General features: G+C 47.1%; 2 pseudogenes; both read right to left on the bottom strand.

Moving 5' to 3' along the window:
* Positions 1-7,350: 7,350 nt before the first annotated feature.
* On the bottom strand, positions 7,351-8,792 carry LOC119282632 (annotated as a pseudogene).
* A 2,104-nt stretch (positions 8,793-10,896) lies between these two features.
* Positions 10,897-12,328, bottom strand: LOC119282631 (annotated as a pseudogene).
* Positions 12,329-14,529: the final 2,201 nt, after the last annotated feature.

The raw sequence follows: 14,529 nt of genomic DNA, 5'->3' as shown, positions 1-14,529 counted from the left end.
GGAGGACTTACTCGGGAAAGTAAGGCACGAGGAAGTTATCCTTATCTTGGTTTGCCAGAATGATGCCTTCGAGGTAAGAACTCGCGACTTGCCGGTCCCCAGCGCTGCCCAAGATCTTGGCACGCATGTAGAAGGGGTCGACTATCACGATGTCCGGGGTCTTGTCGCGAATGATCCGCATCTCCATACTCAGCGAAAATAGCCGAACGAAGGTGTAGTGCAGCGGATGAAGGTTCAACATACCGTGGATGTCATCAAAACGCAGGACGATCGTACGCCCGATGGAGTTATCCACAAAGCCCTTGCCCTCTGGCACCTTGGCCGCGAAAACCGGGTATGCCACATCCTTCTCTCTGAGACGCCGCTTCTCCAAAGCAAGAACACTGTCATGCAGACTCCGCATAGCACCGGTTGCAGCATTGAGCATATTTGTCGGTAGCATCGCCCTACCCGCCACATGCACCCTCCTCGAGATATCCTGCGGTGAAGGTGGCCCGTCCTGAGCACGGATCGTACTCGGTGCCGGCTGGCTCGCACCCTTCTTAGTCTTTCTTTTGCGTGCCTTCTTCTTCTCCTGTAATGGAACCGAGTTCTGCTCACAGACCGCCTTCTTGAGTGTGTTGGGGCTGATAATATTTCGCACCTCGCCTATCTGAGGCTCGGTGAAGTCGGCAGCTGGAGGCGTCTCCTGAGAGCTGAACGCCAGACGGCGCCTGTTGCAACTTGGCTTCTCCGCGGTACGAGCTAGATCGCACACGTCTTTTGTTGGGTTTGGTTCTTGAGAAGGAGGCCCCATGAAGTCGCCATCGTACCCATGCTCGGCAAAGTACTGATCGACGTTGCCAAATGTATCATCATCGTCGTCGTCGTCGTTCTGATCCTGTGCCATATGCATGTTTGGATCCAGTGGCATAGGGATGTCCGGCACCGTTACGGCGGTCTTGCCATGGGGCCGACTTGGCGCCGGCACGACTGGCGGTGTTGTCTTTGGGGTGGTGTCCCCCGCCCCCAAACGAATCTGGCTCTTCGGCCAAAGCAGGGGCCAGCTCAGGCAGGCGCTGAGGGTCATCACGTCATCATCGTCGGCCCCGACGGGTCGAATCGGAGGTAACAAGTCGTCGCAGCCTGGCAGCACCCGAACCAGTTGAACCCTAAACAAGTTGGGTGGCATCTGGGTACCGTGGAACAAGGGGTTGCCCGGTTGAACGATTTTGCCCTTGGCGACATCGACCAACTCGTTGTTCACGAAGTGCAGGAGAGTGCACGGAACGTCGGCGGCGCCCTGCGAAAACATGTAGGGCATCAGGGATGCCCAGTCAAAGGCAAGGAGATGAAGTCCTCGGCCGAGAGAGGCTTAATTAGTTACCGTGATGATGGCGTCGAGCTCGGCTAATGTCGAGGCACCGCCAACGGTGGGCGTGCAGTTGACGGAGCGGCCACTTGCTGAAGAGGTGCCGGCCGGCGTACACCCGGGTGCATTAAGCTCCCGTGCCGGCGTCGGAGACACCAATGCCACCTCCGCCGGAGGCACCAATGGCCCCGCCATCACATTATGCGAGTTGCTGGCCGTGAAGCTAGGAATCGGGGGCGGCCCCTGTTGGCCGCCCGCAATCCACGCACTCAACCCCGAGATCAAGGTAGGCACAAGGGCGGTGATCGTCGCTCCGAGTCGTTGTTCCACTTGCTCTTGGACAATCTCCGGAATCCGCGCCACCTGTGCCTTGAGTTCTTGAACCTCTCGCGCCTGGCTTTCCGAGCTGGTCTTTTTCTCCTTCCGCACACCAGCGGTATAGTATGACCCCCATTTTGTCGACAAGCCTTTGCTGGCCACACGACCAGCTGACGTCGGCTTACTGAGCTTATCCTTGTTCTTCATTATATTCAACCCCCTATTTAGAGTGGTGTCCCAAGGGTTGCTCTTAGTCGACCCCGCGCTACACGACCGTGCTCTTTGAGTGTATCTCCGTCTGTCCTCTGTTGGCCTCGGTCATTGTACGTCTTTTTAATAAAGGTTTTGTGCTCTACCACCCAAGGATCGACCACGTCTATGTGTTGTAGCGCGACTAGGTTTGCTCTTTCAAAGTCGGCGAGTCGACCCTCGAAGTCGACATGCATTTCGCGGCGACCCTCACGGTGACCCCATCCAGCGAGCCTGCCGAGGTGCCTGTTGACGGGCAGACCAACAGGGTTCTCGATGCCTAGATAATTCGTGCAGTAGGAGATGCACTCTTCGGTCAGAAAGCCCCTGGCTATGCTTCCTTCTGGACGTGACATGTTGCGAACGTATCCTTTGATGACACCATTCATCCTTTCGAACGGCATCATGCTGTGCAGGAACGTCGGCCCGAGTTGGATGATATCCTCCACTATATGGACCAGCAGATGCACCATAACATCGAAGAATGCGGGCGGGAAGTACATCTCAAGCTCGCATAGTATCACCACGATCTCTTCCTGTAGCCTTCTGAGTTGCCTCACGCCAATCGACTTCCGAGAGATGACGTCGAAGAAGTTGCATAGGCCAAATAGCGTTTCACGGACGTGCGCGTCCATGATCCCACGGATTGCAACTGGAAGTATCTGCATCATCAGCACGTGACAGTCGTGAGACTTCATCCCGCTGAACTTCTGCTTCGCTGGGTCTAGGTATCTGCTTATCTTCCCCGCGTAACCGTAAGGAAGTTTTACTCCTAGGAGGCAGGTGAAAAACTGCTCGATCTCCTCCTGACTTAGAGTGAAGCACGCGGGAGGGTAGTCATTTCCGGTCTTCTTGGCCTTTTTGCCTTTGCGACGACTTTCTGTGTCCTGCTTCGCCTCATCATCATCATCATCATCATCATCATCATCATCATCATCATCATCATCATCATCATCATCATCATCATCATCATCATCATATATAGCGTGAAGCTCCTGCCTGATGCCCATTGATTTCAAGTCTGCCCTTGCTTTCGGCCCATCTTTGGTCCTCTCTGGCATGTTGAGCAGGGTACCAAGCAGACTCTCGCACACGTTCTTCATGATATGCATGACATCAAGGCTGTGAGGCACACGGTGGATCTTCCAGTACGGCAAGTCCCAGAAAATAGACCTCGTTTTCCATACCTTCAGCAGCGGCTCTGGCGCCTTTCGCTTCTTTCCCGGCTCTGGCGCCTTTTGCTTCTTTCCCGGCAGTGGGCAGTCTTTCCAATTTTTCAACAGCTTGTCTATTTCCTTGCCGCTCCTCGTACACGGGCGTTTTCGGGGTTCGGTTTCACCATCGAACAGATCCTTGCGTTTCCTCCACGGGTCATCATCGCGAAGCCACCTTCGATGTCCCATGAACACGGTTTTCGAAGACCCGGGATCTCTATCTAGCTGGCGATACGTTGTGTCATCCATGCACCTTACGCATCCAGAAAATCCGTGGACTACCTGCCCCGCAAGATATCCGTAACCGAGATAGTCGTGCACCATCGTGAGCAGTGCGGCTCTCATAGGGAAATATTCTTTCTCTGCGGCGTCCCACGTATTGGCTGGCGTTTTCCACAGCGTGTCAATCTCCTCTTTCAGCAGCCCCAGATACAGATTGATGTCGTTCCCTGGTTGTTTCGGCCCTTCAATTAGCATACTCATGTGAATGTACTTCCTCTTCATGCACAACCAGGGGGGAAGGTTGTACATCCACACGAACACAGGCCAGGTGCTATGTGTGCTTCTCTGGCTGCCAAACGGATTGACTCCATCGGTGCTCGCGCCCAGCATGATGTTCCTTGGATCATTCCCAAATTCTGGGTATTCGAAGTTCAACGCTTGCCACTGGCTCGCATCCTTAGGGTGACTCAGCATCTTGTCTTTTTTATCTATCTCCGGATCATTTGCGTCATCTTCTCGCTTCTTCTCCTCCCTATCCGCGTGCCAACGCAGGAGCTTTGCCACCTTAGGGTCCGCGAAATACCGCTGCAGACGAGGAGTGATCGGAAATTACCACACCACTTTTCGAGGAGCTTTCTTCCTCTTCTTGTATCGAGTGACACCGCACACCGGACATATGGTAGACTCCGCGTGCTCGTCCCGATAAATGATGCAATTGTTCATGCACACATGGTATTTCACGTGCGGTAAATCCAGAGGACACACGATTTTCTTCGCCTCCTCCAAACCGGTCGAGCACTTGTTCCCCTTGGGAAGACGTTCGTGCTAGAATGACATGTTCTCGTCGAAGCATGCGTCGGTCATTTTGTGTTTTACCTTCATCTCCAGAGCCATGAGCGTTACTTTCAGGCGGGTATCCTCGGGCCTGCATCCTTCATACAATGGAGTAACCGCGTCTAACTCAAGTTGATCCATCTTGGCTTTCTCTCGGGCGGCAGCTCTTGCGTTATCCGTCTGCTTGAGAAGCAGCTCTTGAATATGAGGGTCCTGCACCCAGCCCATCGATGGTCCAGCATCGTCTGCTCCGCCGGCATCATCATCATGTCCTGCATCTTCTACATGATGACTGTGTACAGCATCACCGTCGTGATCATCTCCTGGGGATTCTTCGTCTTCTCGCCCCCCCCCCCCGAGCCGCGGTGGTTGTCTTGCTGCCCTTCCTCATTTCTTGCCCGGCCCCCATGGACGACTTCGTAGTCATCTTCATCACCTTGCCACCGATAGCCATCCATGAAACCACGCAAGAGCAGGTGGTCCCGCGCCTGCCCGGAATCCGGGTCCGCAATAAGGCTATTCAGCTTGCATCTTCGACACGGACATCTTATCTCCGTCTCGTTCTTTTGAAGCATCTCGGCCTTCCCGGACCTCAAAAACCTATTCACGATGCCTTCCGTCATTGTGCGGACCATGGTCGCCTGCGGGGTAGAGCAAAACGATATTTTAGAACCAAGAAAAAATTTGGCATGACTTTCCCTAAAAATAGGACCAAAAAGAATGCTTAATGCCAAAATTCTCGCCGAAACGGAAATGAATCAACATTCCGGCAAAATATTGGCAACTATCGCATTTCAAATACCGGTACACCTCCAAACACAAACACATATGCAACACCACAAACATATGCAACACCACGAACATACATAGATCTAGCTAGGCCATAAAAAGTGCATGTGCACATTGTTGTAGGGAGAACAACATAAATATAGCTTCTCCTCTTACTTACCTAGCAAAATAAGGTAACTTAACCACTTAATTTGAATGAATCTATGGTGGAAATGAGGTGAAAAAGAGGAGGCACCCGAGACAAGAAGGAGGCGGTGGAGAGAATGAAGTGGGGAGAAAGTGAGTGTGGGAGGAGAGGCTGTCCAAAATATCTTGTTGCTGCCCACTTACTAATGGCGCACCAGCAACAAATGCGCCATTAGTAATCCAGGTTACTAATGGCGCACCCCCTGGTGGTGCGCCATTAGTACTTTTGCAAAAAAAAGAATAAAAATAATAATAAAAAAATAACATTAGTGGCGCACCTTCTAGGTGGTGCGCCATTACACCACCAGTGGATGCGCCATTAGTATGTTTGGACAGGCGCACTAGTTCAAAAAAAAATTTGGTACTAATGGCGCACCGTGGGCAGGGTGCGCCATTAGTAGTTTCAACACTAATGGCGCATCAGAAGGTGGTGCGCCATTAGTATATACTAATGGTACTAATGGCGCACCACAAGTCTGGTGCGCCATTAGTGTCATTTCCATCTATAGCCCTTTTCCTAGTAGTGAAGGACCCTAGACTGGAATTGAAAATTGCAACCAGGTCTACAACATCTTCCTCGATGTAGCCTCGCCGGCACCAGGGACGCACCATTTGCTGTGACGAGACCATCACAGCAGCTTGGAACCGCTTCGAACTCCGGATAGAAGATGCATCTGCCTCTCCTATAGCTCTTTCTTTAGGAGGAAATATACACCCTGCCATTCAACCAGACGGGGCAGCAGGGCGATGTGGAAGACCGATAGCCAGCGGGCACCGTTGCTCCACCAGATCAACTGCCACTGCTATATGCTTCGAACCCACTTGCAAGAACTAGATACCCTCGCATCACCATCATTCCATCCACCCCCCATTGCGGCTTGAAGCAACAGAGGAAGGGGACGAATCCTTATCCAAATCACGGCACCAACTGAGCTTATTAAAGGATGTGTCAAGGATGAATCACGAAGCAGTGAGTCGTACCACGTCACCGCCATCAACCAGAAAAATCGCCGCTACCCACCATGCAATGCTCTTTGCGCAGGCGGCACGATCCTCCTCGGCACATCACTAGACCTAGGCATCAGGCCCAACACCAGAGTAGAAACTGAACCTACTGCTACTATGTACAAAAACACGCCGAGCACTTGCCCATAACTTCTTCGACGACCGCTGCCGGCAGAGATGATCCGGGATCAGGCCGGGGATGAACTCTCTGGAGTGACTCTCAACTGTAGTAGGAAGAGGAGACATCTCGTACCAATGTCCTGAGATGTGTGGGGTGTCCAGAGAGATCGTGTGAGGTCGAGTGTGTGCTTGTATGTGATCTGGTTCTTGTGCTCTTCTGTGATAGGAATACAAGAATACTTCTAAAAGGAAAGAATTGTACCTCTCGAGCTAGGCCCATGTGACAGAAGAAGTATATGTGTCTTGCCACGAGTGAACTATTTCATGAGTATATATAAATGAAATACAGACATGCCCATTTAATTTCGGATGTACAGAAATGTAGACGCGGAGATGCGGCCATGGCTGAAGAATAACTGGCTAGTAGCTGCAGCTGATTCCAAGAGCGAGATTTGATTAACACCTGAATCAATAGTTTTCAATTCTTTAAAATTATTTAGGTAAAACCCTGGTTTCTCTTCACCTCAATACGAGAAACCACAGTGAATAATATTGAAGCAACATATCAAAACCTGGTGATTGCCCTTCTACTGAACATTCATTCCATCCTGAAACCAATGTAAACCATTCTGATAAATGCTTTGATTTCCAAAGGTGTACTGATTGAGGCATGTGTTGCCTTATCTCAAAACTGCAGGCTTCTTACATGCACATGCATAAAGTACAAAATGAAGGTACCATTTGATGTCTTTGATTCAGTCTTGTCGACACAACATGAAGGTGCCTTCATAAATGTGATCACTTCTGAAGGACATATATTTACTAGAACCATGATTTTGTCATATAACAACACAGGGACAGAACTGGACAAGCTAAACTAATGTCGTCCCACCGGATGTTCTCAACAAAGCACACTACCGCTACCTGATGATTTGCGTCAAATACACCCATACATTATATATAACCACCAGCTAGTCCTAGTTGGTACATTCGCATAAACAGAGCCAAAATAATTCTACCCGCAGCAAATTAGATTGGCAAAGTGCTGAGGGAGCACACTTATCATGTAACAATGATCTTGGCTCTGGGAGACACTCTCGGCAGAGCTAAGAGCTTGGTAAGCACCATGCTGCGGTTTGTTTCGCCCTTCCACTCTAATTTCACTTCTTCCAAAGTAGGTGCCCAGCTCAGTAGTTTTGCCACGAAATCGACTTCATAGTTCAGACCCCCAAAATGTTTCACATTGGCCGTTACGAGATGGTCCATTTGCATTTCCAGGGTAAGCTCTTGAATGCTAGCCTGATCCTGATACTGCTCCCATGTGATCCTAGGGTAACTCTGCATTTTTTTTATTTTCTCAGAACCCATTAGCCGTAAACACAACGAATTAATATGGATTGGGTGATCGAGCAAGGGAAAGGGTTTACAGGGGCATACGTACCCATAGCTCAAGAATCTTTAAGTTAGAGGCATTCTGCAACAATGAACAAGTGGCCGAGACTTGTCTCTGGTCCCAAATGCATATGCCAAGATAAATATTCTCCAGGCGATGAAACATGACAGGGAACTTCGTAACTACACATCCTTTTGTAAGATACTGCAACAAGAAAAGAAAAAGGAAATGGTAACACATATTAGTAAAAAGGCATAAGAAGGCCATAGTAATGCTGGAGCTAATAATACCTCACCTTCCGGAAAAGAGAGCCACTAACTGAAAGTGTTTTGACGTCACTTAGGCTTCCCAATAACTGCTTGACATAGCTTTCCTTGTCATGTGCAATTGGAACAGATTGATATGCTTTAGCTTTGTGATCAAGAGAGAAAATGGCCACCTCCAGATTAGGAGCATCCAACTTAATGTCTTCAAACTCCCCTTCAACATTAAGAAATTCCTGTTTAGGAGCTTGAATGTTTAGACAGTTGATGCCCTCAACAGAAGTTAATATCAAATCAGTCAGTACAGGGCAGGACGAGATCAATGTTTGGACATCCATGTCTCTGGAGGAGAAATTTTCCAGGCAGAGGTCAGTTAGGCTCTTGAAACCTTGGAATAAGCTGATGATGCAGTTTTCTAGGTCCAGAGACTCCAGATCGCCGATAGAAAAGAGGTATGACGGAATCCTATACCTTGGCCCTGAGTTCAACTTGATTATAACTCATCTTGGTGATCTCCTTGACAGCATGACCATCCACCTACCGAACTCATCATGGTAACATTTGTTACCTGAAATTTCAAACTCTTCTATAGTTCCCTTGTGGAGTAATAGCACCATATCAACCAACGTAACGAACTTGGTTCGTGTAAAATTTCCTTCACGCAGAGATATATCTGGCATATTACCCCAAGCATCCCTCCAAGTACTTGATAAGATGCTAGTCCTAACCGCTTCTTTGACATTCAAACGAGAGAGGATGTCGCCCTTTATCTCTGGAGGTAGACTGCTCAGTATGTCTGAACTCACAACAGATGTAGCTTCCGTCCTGGCCCTTTTACAGGTACTCATTGCTTCAAAATCCAGATTAAGCTGTCCTAGCATTTTCAGAAAACAGGGAGCCTAAATTAGTGTGGATTCTGCCACACATAACTGGATTCAGGTAAGCAATCTAAACAAGCATGCCAACAGCGTTAAGATTAACTAGAACCTAGTCTAACCTCCTTGCCACCAACAATCCCGCTAGTCATCAATTAATCCTCACGAGCAATCCTGAAGTGATGTTACTGGTTGCTCAATATGTTGAAATGGGAAGCCAACACAGCGCCGGAGAACGCTTCCTTCAGTAACCAGGGAAGGCAACGCCGCTCGCCTGCAGCGGCCGCGCGGTGCGCGCCGGCGCTGCCGAGCCGGAGCGCGGAGGAGGCGTACGCCGCGCCGCCGTGTCGTGTCTAGGGTTCGAAGAGCGCCAGTGGTGGAAACGCCAAACTGGTCTCGTGCGAACAAGGAGGATTCTTTTTTTTTTTAGAAGAAGGAGGATTCCCTAATTGGGCTTGAGGACTTTTCTTTTTCCTAGGCCAGAAAGAGGGTGGGCTACTCCTTACATTGGGCTTGGGATGAATGCTTGAATAAGCTGCCATTTTCGTCTTTTCCATACATGTACATTGTTGTATACTTTTTATCAGAAAAAAAAGGTTATATACTACATATGTACATAATTCTTTTTGGAGAAACAATGGGTATTCGGCTGAATACCCATGAAATGAACTGAGAATGGGTATACAATTGTGGGGTGGGGGGACACAAGCAAGATACATAGTAGGTTTCGACATACTTTTCAATACAACATGTTGCTTCATGGTGAGTTTCAAGTTTACTTGTTGACACATGAGGAAATAGGGAAGAGGGTAAAAGTGCCGGAATGGTTCTGCGGTACTCCGGAGGGGAGACCATAATTATCATCATGTATGGAATTGCGAAACTTGAAGCATGTAGAGAAGGGATCCATCTTGCTCTCCAGTGGACAAACGCTGCCGATTGTTGCTGAGACGGACTGCCTGGAGGCCACACAGCTAAGCTCATTCAAGGTGAGAACGTAGATAGATCAGCATGTGCTATGCTGATTGATCTAGGCTAGTCTTCGACCTGGATGGGAGTTTTTAATCAAGCACATTAGATGGGAGCAAAAAATGGAAGCCATTACACGGCCAACTTTGGTGGAAGGGAGAGGCGTACAACCATTTGGCTTAGATCTTCTGACCGCGGTGAGCACTGCATCCCCTGCATCCCAACAAATGTGATCTGCGTCGGCTCAACGGACGGGTGGCTCACCGTCAAGTGCACCGACGCCGACAAGAGACCCACCTATCTCTTGCACAACCCTTTCTTCAGAACGACACAAGTTATGGTTATGAGAAAATGGTATATCTCCTGTAATGACTCGTCCTAGGGTTGGTTTGTTTGGATAAGGTATTTACTTTTCATAACACAAGACAGCAACTTACGAATTTTCCCTCTCTGGAGCCTCGAGTGAAACTCGTTCAGTCCTTCAAGGGTGCTCATATTTGTACTACGTCTATATATCTGAAAGTAAATGGCCATATCTGCTCGTAAATATATAGAAATGTAATCCAGGCTTTCCAAGAGCGAGATTTGATTAATACCTGAAAACCAGTAAATAAGGCGACAGTGATATAGAAATATTTCACTGATATCAACAACAAAAAAAGGAGATGTAAGAAGCACTGAACTAGTCTGATAAATGCTTTGATTTCCAAAAAGTACACTGATTCAGGCTGCATATGTCGACAAATGCAGAAGGTACAATTACATGCATTTGATTCACATCTTCATTCTTGTCGATACAAGATGAAGGTATCATTATAATATTTCATTACTTCTTATATTTTCTAGAATCAGGAATTTACGATACACAGAACAACGGGACAAGCTGAACTGACACGGCAACAGCAGCTTGTGTCCCCGGCTCAACAAAGGATAACACTTGCTAATAGCACATTATGTACTCCCTCTCCCTGATGATTTGCGTCAATGCACACATATATAACCATCATCTAGTCTTGGCATAAAGAAAGCTGCAACAGTCCTGCTTGGCTGGAAATTAAACCGGCAAAGTGATGGGGGGCGCTCTCTAGACTGTAGGGATGCATTCTTATCAAAATGTAACAATGACCTTGGCCCTGGGAGACACCCTCGGCAGAGCTAATAGCTTGGCAAGAACCATGCTGCACTGTGTTTTGCCCTTCCATTCTATCTTCAGTTCTTCCAGAGCTGGTGCCCAGCTCAGTAGCTTTGCCACGAAATCGACTTCGCAGTCCAGACCCCTGAAACCTTGCACACTGGCCGTTACGAGATGATCCAATTGCACTTGCACGGTAAACTCTTTAATCCTCGCCTGATCCTGATCCCATGTGTTCGAAGAGTGACTCTGCATTTTTTTTCACAACTCATTAATTAGGTGCCATAAATACAAGAACGAACATGGATTGGATGACTGAGGAAGGGAGAGGACTTACTGGAACAACATCAAGCCTCTTTAAGTTAGGGGCATTCTGAAACAATGAACAAGCGGCCAAGAATTGCCGCTGGTCCAAAAAGCATATTGCAAGATAAATATTCTCCAGGCGAGAAAACAGGGCAGGGAGCTTCGTAAGTATGCAACCTTTTGATAAATACTACAACATGAACAGAAAAAGAATAAGGAAATGTCAATACAGATTAGTCAGGAGACAAAAGAAGGCCATAGTAATGCTGGAGATAATAATAGCTCACCCTCAGCAAAAAGCCACTAATTGCAAAGCTTTTGATGTCACTTAGGCTTCCCAATAACTGCTTGACATAGCTTTCCTTGTGAAGTGCAATTGGATCAGAATGAGGTGCTATAGCTTTGTGATGCATTAAGAGAGCCACCTCCAAATTAGGTGCATCCAAATTAATTTCAACGTCCGCAATGACATAAAGAAGTTTCAGTTTAGGAGCTTGAACGGTTAGATGGCTAATGCCCTCAAAATAAGTTAGTCTCAAAGAACGCAGTGCGGGGCAGAACGAGACCAAATTTTGGATGTCCATGTCTGTAGATGAGAAATTGTGCAGTCTGAGGCGAGTTAATCTCTTGAAACTTGGAATACCCGGGGCAAGCTGATGATGCAGTTTTGCAGGTGCAGATTCTCCAAATCACCGATAGAAAATAGACATGAGGGAATCCTATAACCTGGCCCTGATTTCAACTCGATTATAATTGATCTTGGTGATCTCCTAGAAAGCATGAGCATCCACCTGCCGAACTCGTCATGGTAAGTTTTGCTGCCTGAAATATCAAACTTCTCTACAGTTCCCTTGTGGAGTGATAGCACCATATCGACTAATGTGACGAACTTGGTTCTTGCAAAATTTCCATCGCGCAGAAATATTTTTGGCATATTAGTCCATGCATCCCTCCAAGTACTTGATAAGGTGCTAGTCCTAACCGCTTCTTCGACATTCAGACGGGAGAGGATGTCGCCCTTTATCTCTGGAGGTAGACTGCTCAGTCTGTCTGAACTCACAACAGATGTAGATTCCACCCTGGCCTTTTTACAGGTACTCATTGCATCAGAATCCGGATTAAGCTGTCCTAACATTTCCAGAATACAGGGAGCCTATATTAGCGTGCAGTCTACCACATATCACTAAAAATACAACACATGCTGTTCATAGAAAAAAAAAGGAACAACCGAGAGATGGCAGTTTAGGAAGCAAGTCCGGTATGTTTCTATAAACAGAACTGAACTTGACTACTGCATTGGTAAGCTCAAAAGCTTGATTATCATTTGACATGCGTTACAATACCCTAATTTGTGATCTTGAATAGCAACCATTTCCCATGCTGCAAGTTGGAAAGGGGTTTCTTTTGTTGAATATACATTTGCCATCAATCCATCATGCTCCTAGCTGAAAGTGTGGATTTAGCAGTTTTGTCATTTTAGTTTAAACATTAACTATAAAGTCATGATTATGTGTGGTCATACTAAGTACTCCCTCCATTCCATAATATAAGATGTTATTACATCCTTTATCTATACATATTTATTTTCTACTAATAAAGGGAATAGGTATTCTTGGTCCGTCGCAACATTTTACAGTAACACCCTTGACTTTTAGTACAATCTACCGGCAGTAAAAAAACGGTTCGGCAAAAAAAAAAAGAACGGTTCATGCCTGCCCACGGACTCGAACTCTGGTTGACAGAAAAGGAGCACAACTTGACCGATTAGCCAACTCAAGCAGCCCATGTTACGTGAAAAAAACAATGTTTAATAGATTATATTAAGCCGGACTATGTTTCCATTGCTTCATGCGTCCTTCACACGCACGGGGGCTTGCATGGCCTGGACCGGCCCACGCACGCAACCGCTCATGGGCCTTCCATCCGATAAATCAGCCAACATGTTATGATAAATCAACACAAAGTTAGTCCCACCTTGGCCCCTTGCATCGAATACTTTACAATTTATATACGCCTTTAAGTTTTGTGGGTAACAGGAAGCTCTCTCCGGAATTAATTAGGGAAGGGTGAGGAATGATTCCAGAAATAAGGAAGGAACGTTTCTTGCCTATCCACAGAATAAATCTGGTGTTCAATCATCAATTATCCATGTGAAAGAGAAATAAGGAATGGAAACTGGCCTCTCCACAAAATAAATTAGTGGCGAGAGTGAATTCCAGTGCTACTGGAAAGAGAAATATGGAATGGAATGGAACGACTTTTGTACAATCTACCTGCAGTAAAAAAAATGGTTCGTCAAAAACATAAAAGAACAGTTTGTGCCTCCGCATGGACTCGAACTCAGGTTGGCAGGAAAACAGCACAACTTGGCTGATTAACCAACTCAACCAGCCCATGCTACGTGAAAAAAACAATGCTTAATACTCCCTCCGTCCCATAATGTAAGACGTTTGTGTCAAAAAACATCTTACATTATGGGACGGAGGGAGTAGATCATGTTAAGCCGGGTTATATTTCCATTTCTTCCTACGGCCACACACGCACGGAGGCTTGCATGGCCTGGACCAGCCCACGCACGCAACCGCTCATGGGCCTTCTATCTGATAAATCAGCCAACGTGTTATGATAAATCAACAAAAAGTTAGTCCCACCTTCGCCCCTTGCATCGAATCCTTCCAATTTATATATGCCTTTAAGTTTTGTGGGTAACAAAAAGTTGTTTCCGGAATCAATTAGCAAAGGGTTTCTTGCCTATCGACAGAATAAATCAGTGGTGAATAAATCCGGTGGTCAATCATCAATTAGCCATGTGAAAGAGAAATAAGGAATGGAACCTGGCCTCTCTACAGAATAAATGGTGAGAGTGAATTCCGGTGTGACTGAAAAGAGAAATACGGAAGGAACAGCGAGAAATATGGAATGGAATGGAACAACTTTTAGTACAATCTACCCGCAGTAAAAGAACGCTTCGTCAAAAAAATAAATGAACGGTTCGTGCTTGCCGCACGGACTCAAACTCAGGTTGACAGAAAAAGAGCACAACTTGACCGATTAGCCAACTCAACCAGCCCATGTTATGTGAAAGAACAATGTTTAATAGATCATATTAAGTCAGGCTATGTTTCCATTGCTACCCGCGTCCTTCACACGCACTGGGGCTTGCATGGCCTGGACCGGCCCACGCACGCAACCGCTCATGGGCCTCCCATCCAATAAATTATCCAGCGTGTTATGATAAATCAACCATTGTTACAAATATCGGCTGATTAACTAATGATATGAGCAGTTAATTGCTATCCCCCC

The sequence above is a fragment of the Triticum dicoccoides genome, chromosome 3B, assembly GCF_002162155.2.
Source record: "Triticum dicoccoides isolate Atlit2015 ecotype Zavitan chromosome 3B, WEW_v2.0, whole genome shotgun sequence".
NCBI lineage: Eukaryota > Viridiplantae > Streptophyta > Magnoliopsida > Poales > Poaceae > Triticum > Triticum dicoccoides.
The sequence above is the reverse complement of the archived record's forward strand: the minus strand, read 5'-3'. Positions and strand labels throughout refer to the sequence as shown.